This window comes from Arachis stenosperma, chromosome 3 (assembly GCF_014773155.1).
Source record: "Arachis stenosperma cultivar V10309 chromosome 3, arast.V10309.gnm1.PFL2, whole genome shotgun sequence".
NCBI lineage: Eukaryota > Viridiplantae > Streptophyta > Magnoliopsida > Fabales > Fabaceae > Arachis > Arachis stenosperma.
Genome location: NC_080379.1, coordinates 33,775,339 through 33,782,959, shown reverse-complemented (window position 1 = coordinate 33,782,959; position 7,621 = coordinate 33,775,339). Strand labels below are relative to the sequence as shown.

The 7,621-nt window shown below is 42.4% G+C and overlaps 1 non-coding gene across 1 annotated transcript; it reads left to right on the top strand.

The window, feature by feature from the left end:
* The first annotated feature begins 7,243 nt into the window (after nt 1-7,243).
* Nucleotides 7,244-7,351, top strand: LOC130972499 (small nucleolar RNA R71). Its single transcript, XR_009083662.1, has one exon. It is a non-coding gene; the product is annotated as a small nucleolar RNA R71 (small nucleolar RNA).
* The last annotated feature ends 270 nt before the right edge of the window (nt 7,352-7,621 follow it).

Here is a 7,621-nt window from a genome sequence, read left to right as displayed (position 1 = left end):
GGGAGATTTTTGGAGAATAGGTTTTATGTATTTGTGTCCCTTTGGGTTTCCTTTGGGGTTTTCCTTATTTTATCATATGTATATATTGCTATGCTCGGACCGGTTATCTTCGCAGCCGGATTTTGAGTCTTGATATTCCTGTTTTTGACACTCCTTTGTACATATATTATCTCGCGTTGGTTTATCCTTGTTCGTTACGTTATCGATCGGAGTGATGCGCTTTTGAGTTGCGGTTTTTGTTTACCCCTTTTTTCTACAAGGCTCCTAGTTATAATCAATCATTCATACTACTATACGTACTAAATTTTTATTTTAGAGGTCGTAATACCTTGCCATCTCTGAATTATGACTTAAGCATAAGACTCTGTATGGTAGGGTGTTACATTATGGTATCAGAGCAGTTCGTTCCTGTAGAGCCTGAGGGATGGACTGAATATGCTTCTGTGCATTCTCTGTATGTGTGTTATGTGCTATTAGTATATCTGCTTGATATAATTGGCATAAACGTTCATGAGCATGCATTTGGGACTTTGAAGCACTAGACTTCCGATATTGAGACTGATCAACTTAATATCGATTGTTGGGTGTGTATAGGAACCAGATGGCGCCTCGTGGACGCGGTAGAGGTAGTGCAAGAGGTCGTACGAATGCTCGTGCATCGGAGAATAACCCTAATGACCCAGTGAACTTTATGGCTGCGTTGGAGAACATGGCTGCTGCTATGCAAGCCACTGCTGAGGCTCTTGGTCAACAGATGAACAACCATGGTAATGATGGAGGTGGAGCTCAGGGCCCGATGACTCTAGCAAACTTTTTGAAGGTTAATCCGCCTAAATTCAAGGGAACTACTAGCCCGACTGAGGCTGATACATGGTTTCAGGCTATAGAGCGAGCATTACAAGCACAAGTGGTACCTGAAGGACAGCGTGTCGAGTTTGCCACTTATATGCTCACCGGTGAAGCGTCGCATTGGTGGCAAGGCATCCGACGTCTTCTGCAGCAGGGTGATGACTATATCACCTGGAATGTCTTTCAAGAAGAGTTCTATAAGAAGTACTTTCCGACTTCTGCTAGGACGGTGGTGCGCGAAATTGTGAACAATACTTTTTCACAACTCAAATAATCCCCGGTAATGGCTCCAAGAACTTGGTGGCTCAATACCATGGCATTACACAACTTCGCACAACTAACCAGCAAGTGCACTGGGTCGTCCAAGTAATACCTTACGTGAGTAAGGGTCGATCCCACGGAGATTGTTAGCATTGAAGCAAGCTATGGTCATCTTGTAAATCTTAGTCAGGCAAACTCAAATGTATATGATGATGATGAACGAAATTAACATAAAAGATAAAGATAGTGATACTTATGTATATCATTGGTGTAAGAGCTTCAGACAAGTGTATGAAGATGCCTTCCCTTCCGTCTCTCTGCTTTCCTACAGCCTTCATCCAATCCTTCTTACTCCTTTCCATGGCAAGCTCGTGTAGGGTCTCACTGTTGTCAGCAGCTACCTCCCATCCTCTCAGTGAAAGCGATTGCATATGTCCTGTCACGGCATAGCGGAATTCATCTGTCGGTTCTCAATCAGGCGCGGAATAGAATCCAGTGATTCTTTTGCGTTATCACTAACGCCCCCGCCCTCAGGGTTTGAAGCACGTCACAGTCATTCAGTCATTGAATCCTACTCAGAACACCACAGACAAGGTTAGACCTTCCGGATTCTCTTGAATGCTGCCATCAGGTCCTGCCTATACCACGAAGACTCCGAAGAATCCAAGAGATATTCACTAAGCCTCGAATGCTTGTAGAACAAGAATGGTTGTCAGTCACCTTGTTCATAGGTGAGAGTGGTGATGGGCGTCAATCATCACCATCATCATGTTGAAGAACAAGTGATATCTTGGTAAAAGAACAAGCGGAATTGAATGGAAGAACAATAGTAATTGCATTAATACTCGAGGTACAGCAGAGCTCCACACCCTTAATCTATGGTGTGTAGAAACTCCACCGTTGAAAATACATAAGAACAGGGTCTAGGCATGGCCGAATGGCCAGCCTCCCAAAGATCTAAGATAGCATAAAAGTGAAGATAGCTACCAAAGTCTACTAATACAATAGTAAAAGGTCCTATTAATAGTAAACTAGTAACCTAAGGTGTACAGAAATGAGTAAATGACATAAAAATCCACTTCCGGGCCCACTTGGTGTGTGCTTGGGCTGAGCAATCAAGGAAATTCGTGTAGAGACCTTTTCTGGAGTTAAACGCCAGCTCCCATGCCAGTTTGGGCGTTTAACTCCAACTTTTATTCCTGTTCCGGCGTTTAACGCTGGAATTCCTGAGGCCGGATTGCTTCGCGGGTTTGGGCCATCAAATCTTGGACAAAGTATGGACTATTATATTGCTGGAAAGCCCTGGATGTCTACTTTCCAACGCCGTTGAGAGCGCGCCAATTGGGCTTCTGTAGCTCCAGAAAATCCACTTCGAGTGCAGGGAGGTCAGAATCCAACAGCATCTGCAGTCCTTTTTGGTCTCTGAATCAGATTTTTGCTCAGGTCCCTCAATTTCAGCCAGAAAATACCTGAAATCACAGAAAAACACACAAACTCATAGTAAAGTCCAGAAAAGTGAATTTTAAATAAAAACTAATAAAAATGTACTAAAATCTAACTAAAAGATATCAAAAACATACTAAAAACAATGCCAAAAAGTATACAAATTATCCGCTCATCACAACACCAAACTTAAATTGTTGCTTGTCCTCAAGCAACTGAAAATCAAATAAGATCAAAAGAAGAGAATATGCAATGAATTCCAAAAACATCTGTGAAGATCAGTATTAATTAGATGAGCGGGGCTTTTAACCTTCTGTCTCTGAACAGTTTTGGCATCTCAATCTATCCCTTGAAATTCAGAATGGTTGGCTTCTTTAGGAACTCAGAGTCCAGATAGTGTTAATGATTCTCCTAGTAAAGTATGATGATTCTTGAACATAGCTATTTATTGAGTCTTGGCTGTGGCCCAAAGCACTCTGTCTTCCAGTATTACCACCGGATACATACATGCCACAGACACATAATTGGGTGAACCTTTTCAGATTGTGACTCAGCTTTGCTAAAGTCCCCAATTAGAGGTGTCCAGGGTTCTTAAGCACACTCTTATTTGCCTTGGATCACAACTTTATTTTTTTCTTTTTCTTTCTTTCTTTTTTTTTTCGATTTTTTTTTTCGGTTTTTTTCTCTTTTTTTTTTTTTTTTTTGAATAGCTTTTTCTTGCTTCAAGAATCATTTTATTGATTTTTCAGATCCTCAGTAACATGTCTCCTTTTTCATCATTCTTTCAAGAGCCAACATTCATGAACCACAAATTCAAGATACATATGCACTGTTTACACATACATTCAGAGAACAAAAATATTGCCACCACATCAAAATAATTAAACTATTATAAAATTCAAAATTCATGCAATTCTTCCTTTTTCAATTAAGCACATTTTTATTCAAGAAAGGTGATGGATTCATAGGACATTCATAACTTTAAGGCATAGACACTAAGACACTAATGATCATAAGACACAAACATGGATAACATAAAGCATAAAATTCGAAAAACAAAGGAATAAAGAACAAGGAAATCAAGGAATGGGTCCACCTTAGTGATGGCGGCTCTTCCTTGCTTTTGAAGATCCTATGGAGTGCTTGAGCTCCTCAATGTCTCTTCCTTGCCTTTGTTGCTCCTCCCTCATGATTCTTTGATCTTTTCTAATCTCATGAAGGATGATGGAGTGTTCTTGGTGCTCCACCCTTAGTTGTCCCATGTTGGAACTCAACTCTCCTAGGGAGGTATTCAGTTGCTCCCAATAGTTTTGTGGAGGAAAGTTCATTCCTTGAGGAATCTCAGGGATCTCATGATGAGTAGGGTCCCTTGTATACTCCATCCTTTTCTTGGTGATGGGTTTGTCCTCATCAATGGGGATATCTCCTTCTATGTCAACTCCAACTGAATAACAGAGGTGACAAATGAGGTGAGGAAAGGCTAATCTTGCCAAAGTGGAGGTCTTGTCCGCCACCTTGTAGAGTTCTTGGGCTATAACCTCATGAACTTCTATTTCTTCTCTAATCATGATGCTATGGATCATGATGGCCCGGTCTATGGTAACTTCGGACCGGTTGCTAGTGGGAATGATTGAGCGTTGTATGAACTCTAACCATCCTCTAGCCACGGGCTTGAGGTCATGCCTTCTCAATTGGACCGGCTTTCCTCTTGAATCTTGCTTCCATTGTGCGCCCTCTTCACATATGACTGTGAGGACTTGGTCCAACCTTTGATCAAAGTTGACCCTTCTAGTGAAAGGATGCTCATCTCCTTGCATCATAGGCAAGTTGAACGCCACCCTCACACTCTCCGGACTAAAATCCAAGTATTTCCCCCGAACCATAGTAAGATAATTCTTTGGATTCGGGTTCACACTTTGGTCATGGTTCTTTGTGATCCATGCATTGGCATAGAACTCTTGAACCATCAAGATTCCAACTTGTTGAATGGGGTTGGTGAGAACTTCCCAACCTCTTCTTTGGATCTCATGGCGGATCTCCGGATATTCACCCTTTTTGAGTAAAAAGGGGACTTCGGGGATCACCTTCTTCAAGGCCACAACTTCATAGAAGTGGTCTTGATGCACCTTTGAGAGGAATCTATCCATCTCCCATGACTCGGAGGTGGAAGCTTTTGCTTTCCCTTTCCTCTTTTTAGAGGTTTCTCCGGCCTTTGGTGCCATAATGGTTATGGAAAAACGAAAAAGCAACGCTTTTACCACACCAAACTTAAAATGTTTGCTCGTCCTCGAGCAAAAGAAGAAAGAAAGGAGTAGAAGAAGAAGAAATGAGGAAGAGGGGGAGGGTAGTGTGTTCGGCCATTTGAGGGTGGGTTTGGGAGGGAAAGTGGTTTGAATTTGAAGGGTGAGGTTGGTGGGGTTTTATGAAGGATGGATGTGAGTGGTGAAGAGAAAGATGGGATTTGATAGGTGAGGGGTTTTTGGGGAAGAGGTGTTGAGGTGATTGGTGAATGGGGGAAGAAGAGAGAGAGTGATGGTAGGGTCCTGTGGGGTCCACAGATCCTTAGGTGTCAAGGAAAAGTCATCCCTGCACCAAATGGCATCAAAATCCACGTTTTGACCCATTTCTGGCGTTAAACGCCGGGCTGGTGCCCATTCCTGGCGTTTAACGCCAGGTTGTTGCCCTTTACTGGCGTTTAACGCCAGTCTGGTGCCCTTTTCTGGCGTTAAACGCCCAGAAAGGTGCCAGACTGGGCGTTAAACGCCCAACTGCTAGGCTGACTGGCGTTTGAACGCCAGCAGCATCTTCCTCCAGGGTGTGCTGTTTTTCTTCCTGTTTTTCATTTTGTTTTTGCTTTTTTCATTGTTTTTGTGACTTCTTATGATCATCAACCTACAAAAAAGATAAAATAACAAAAGAAAATAATTAATTATAAAACATTGGGTTGCCTCCCAACAAGCGCTTCTTTAATGTCATTAGCTTGACAGAGGACTCCCATGGAGCCTCAGAAACACTCAGAACCTTGTTGAAACCTCCCAACACCAAACTTAGAGTTTGAATGTGGGGTTTCAACACCAAACTTAGAGTTTGGTTGTGGCCTCCCAACACCAAACTTAGAGTTTGACTGTGGGGGCTCTGTTTGGCTCTGTTTTGAGAGAAGCTCTTCATGCTTCCTCTCCATGATGATAGAGGGATATCCTTGGGCCTTAAACACCATGGATTCTTCATTCACTTGAATGATCAACTCTCCTCTATCAACATCAATCACAGCCTTTGCTGTGGCTAGGAATGGTCTGCCAAGGATGATGGATTCATCCATGCACTTCCCAGTCTCTAGGACTATGAAATCAGTAGGAATGTAATGGTCTTCAATCTTAACCAGAACATCCTCTACAAGTCCATGGGCTTGTTTTCTTGAGTTGTCTGCCATTTCTAGTGAGATTTTTGCAGCTTGCACCTCAAAGATCCCTAATTTCTCCATTACAGAGAGGGGCATGAGGTTCACGCTTGACCGTAAGTCACACAAGGCCTTCTTGAAGGTCATGGTGCCTATGGTACAAGGTATAGAAAACTTCCCAGGATCCTGCCTCTTTTGAGGCAGTTTCTGCCTAGACAAGTCATCCAGTTCTTTGGTGAGCAAAGGAGGTTCATCCTCCCAAGTCTCATTTCCAAATAACTTGTCATTTAGCTTCATGATTGCTCCAAGGTATTTAGCAACTTGCTCCTCAGTGACATACTCATCCTCTTCAGAGGAAGAATACTCATCAGAGCTCATGAAAGGCAGTAGCAAGTCCAAGGGAATCTCTATGGTCTCAGTCTGAGCCTCAGATTCCCAAGGTTCCTCATTGGGGAACTCATTAGAGGCCAGTGGACGTCCAGTGAGGCCTTCCTCAGTGGCGTTCACTGCCTCTTCTTCCTCCCAGAATTCGGCCATGTTTATGGCTTTGCACTCTCCTTTTGGATTTTCTTCAGTGTTACTTGGGAGAGTGCTTGGAGGAAGTTCAGTAATTTTCTTGCTCAGCTGACCCACTTGTCCTTCCAAATTCCTAATGGAAGATCTAGTTTCAGTCATGAAACTTTGAGTGGTTTTGATCAGATCAGAGACCATGGTTGCTAAGTCAGAATTATTCTGCTTAGAGCTCTCTGTCTGTTGCTGAGAAGATGATGGAAAAGGCTTGCCATTGTTAAACCTGTTTCTTCCACCATTGTTATTGAAACCTTGTTGAGGTCTCTCGTGATTCTTCCATGAAAGATTTGGGTGATTTCTCCATGAAGAATTATAGGTGTTACCATAGGGTTCTCCTAGGTAATTTACCTCTTCCATGGAAGGGTTCTCAGGATCATAAGCTTCTTCCTCAGATGAAGCTTCCTTAGTACTGTTTGGTGCATTTTGCATTCCAGACAGACTTTGAGAAATCAAATTGACTTGTTGAGTCAATATTTTATTCTGGGCCAAAATGGCATTCAGAGTGTCAATATCAAGAACTCCTTTCTTCTGACTAGTCCCATTGTTCACAGGATTTCTTTCAGAAGTGTACATGAATTGGTTATTTGCAACCATTTCAATCAGTTCTTGAGCTTCAGTAGGCGTCTTCTTCAGATGAAGAGATCCTCCTGCAGAGCTATCCAAGGACATCTTAGATAGTTCAGAGAGACCATCATAGAAAATACCTATGATGCTCCATTCAGAAAGCATGTCAGAAGGACATTTTCTGATTAATTGTTTGTATCTTTCCCAAGCTTCATAGAGGGATTCTCCATCCTTTTGTCTAAAGGTTTGGACTTCCACTCTAAGCTTACTCCATCTTTGTGGTGGAAAGAATTTTGCCAAGAAGGCATTGACTAGCTTTTCCCATGAGTCCAGGCTTTCTTTAGGTTGAGAGTCCAACCATATTCTGGCTCTGTCTCTTACAGCAAAAGGGAATAGCATCAGTCTATAGACTTCAGGGTCAACCCCATTAGTCTTGACTGTGTCACAGATTTGCAAGAATTCAGCTAAAAACTGATGAGGATCTTCCATTGGAAGTCCATGGAACTTGCAATTCTGTTGCATTAGAGAAACTAATTG